We start from the raw sequence: 3,129 nt of genomic DNA on the forward strand, positions 1-3,129 counted from the left end.
GAGCATTTGTTATACTCAACCCTACCCAGTCGACTTCCGCTCCTCTCTGAAGCCAATCGTCGTCAAAAACCTACATTTTCTAATAAATCAATTTTATTGTTTTTTGTTTTTGAAGTTGTCCAGCGATACACATATAATAAGATTTTATCAACGTTCGAAGAATCATTCAAAATCGTAGAAACATCAAATTCATATCAATGCTTCTGATAAAAAAAAATGGTCTATTATACGTTCTCACTGGATTTTTAAAACCTCTTCGCAACCCTTAGATACTGCTTTTTGTAAATTACATTAGAGGCTCTCGAGCTGATATTTTCGGCGATTCGGCGGTTTTCAAGACAATACTCGGTAGGTACTTCACTGTTTTATCGATTGTGAACTGAATACGCGTATCAATCCAGCTCCTACATCACATATATTAATATACATAAGTATAAGAATGAAACGATATGAAACCATATCATATCGCATGAATACGATATACCACGCAAATGCCGGAATAAATTTCCCCACGCAAAGTAGCTCACTTGAGCAAACTGAATATTATTACTGTATGATATCAGGGCCCAATGACTGTCACGTTACCTGATACCAATCTAACCTATAACTTATGGATATATTAGACAGTTATTTCATTGCCTGCGTAATATTTTCCTCGTGAATTTATGACGGCCTTTCTGTCTACCTGTCGAATAAAAAAATCGATAGATTTTTTTTTCTTACAGTCATAATTACCTAAATGCTTTAACTACATAATGCGTGCAATAAACAAAGAAAATGAAACTTATAAGAAAACTGTCGCTGCTCGGTGGTTTCTGGAAGAATAAATTTTTTTCTTATCGTTTTGACAAGGTATTTGCATTACTAGAGTGTCATTCAACTATATGTATCCCCTCCCCCCTAACTGACTACCCCCTTTAACCCCTTCGTTAGCATTGACGCAATAGTGCGTCAACCTTCATTTCCCTATTTAACTTGCTCTGATTCGAAGTGCGAGATTCACTTGGGAGTTTTTGGGCTCACTCAATCCGAATTTGAAGTAAAAATTTGGAAATTCAAAATGGCGGTGTCAATATGGCGGACAAAAATTAAAAACCTTACTCGATTTGGATGAAAATTTGTATTCCGGGATTTTCGAGGTCGCTTATTACGAATCTGAACAAAAAATTCAGAAATTTTCTATGGCGCATCTAATATGGTGGACGAAAGTGCATAATACAGGAACCAAGATTTATTTAAATCAAGCCTTTTTTACATTTTCGTATTTCGTCCGCCATATTGGATTCGCCATTTTGAATTTCAAGTTCAGATTCTTAATCAGTACCCTCAAAATCCCAGAATACAAGTTTTTAGGATAAAAAATTTCCTAGCCATTTTGGGCACTGTTTGTCGAATTCTCTCTGTCAACGAAGGGGTTGATTACGGTGTTCCGTCTGAGCTCGAACGTCTTGAATTTTAACCAGCCTTAAAAGTTTTATCACGACGTCCCTCAATCAACTCATCGTTTTCCAGTTATTTTAACATCTTCTCTAAAGCTCGTAAAATCATTCATCATATTGCATTCTGAGAATATTTCATTATTGGAGTGTTGAAATTGAGTTGAACGCAAATATTCTTGACTTCTGGTCGATAAGATCGAGGCTCTAGCCGTAGAGTTTTGTTATTCATCTGAAACTAGTTCGAAGAAAAATTCTCTGTCACGTTCCAAGTGAGGAACGTCATTGAAAAATAGTCGAAAACTATAACAATGATTTCAAGTCAAATGATGTCATCTTAAATATTCGGGGCACACTCAAAACTTGAGGTTGAATGACAAAGATTTTTATGTCAATAATTATTTATATAATTTAATTGAAGTTTTTTTTTGTTATCAAAAAGGATACATGAGAGTACATTCAAGGCGTCATTTTACAAATCGCGTCGTTTTTTAAAATTTTATTCCACTTATTGAAGACAGCGTTAATAATTTTCTGCAATCCGGTCTAAATTTGATCTTGAGTTATAAATTTTCTAACAATTCTGCGTTTCAATTATTTGAATGATTCCAGCACGAAAACAAAATGAAATGTTGAAAAACTCATGTTCATGTTTTTCTTTCGCATTGAGCCATAGATTCATAAGAACCATCGAAACAGTACATCTCATATATTCGTTTATTTGTTTTTTTATTGAATTCACCAGAGATCCTGCAAAGTATCATTGTTTTTTTTTAATTCTGAGACATATGATTTGCATAGTTAAGAATATAGTCTAATATTGGCTCTCAAAAGTACTTTTTATGTTTTGTCTGGTGAAAATTTCACTTCATGAAATTTTTTGTCGATTTAGTTTTGAAAAAATTGTGATCACAATTTACGATCCTTACCAAAATTAGGATGAATATTATATTGTTTCGAAGAATAATTTTCACCGAGGGTGAGTGAGAATAAGTACATGTAGAAGTTAAGTTGCAGAAAGAAAAAAATGTATAAAAAAATGAAGCTTTGCAGAGTTCATTATTTATTCACGTCTTTGAATGTGTCTTTGATCTTCTTATTAGCTGCTCACAACCAAAATACGTGTTCCCTACCTAAAATCAAACGTTTTTGGCAAATTCTAAAAAATTGCATTATCTCCAAGGTGAACTAATCAGCATTATCTTTCCCCTTTGAAACCCCACGATTTTCTTATAAAACTTTTTTTATACCTCTTTTAGTTTTTCAAATCATTACTTGGGGCATCAAGGCTCTGTGCAGATTTCCTTCGATATCGCTGATCTCATGTTCGCAGTTAGATATGATTTCCAACAGATTTGTCCCGTTTCGAAATCAACCGTTTTCACAGTCTAGCCAAGAGTCCTTATCCACGCACCATACAGCAATTGTAATTGAAGTAGTTCTTGTACCGTCTTTGGTAGAATTTGATCTTGAAAGTTGTTCCGCTTGAGAATCTGCCGGAAGAAAGGTGTTGTTCTCATTATTATTACAAGATTCCGCCAGAGTCAAACAACATAAATGAAAATTTCTTCAAGATCGGCTACAATGACTTCATCTAATCTCCTAAATGGCTTCGGAATTACTCGAAGAAATTGTACATTTCTCTGGCATTTGTCAGACTGTTGAATAATTTAATCTCGATATCAAAGCCAAA

This window comes from Diprion similis, chromosome 1 (genome assembly GCF_021155765.1).
Source record: "Diprion similis isolate iyDipSimi1 chromosome 1, iyDipSimi1.1, whole genome shotgun sequence".
NCBI lineage: Eukaryota > Metazoa > Arthropoda > Insecta > Hymenoptera > Diprionidae > Diprion > Diprion similis.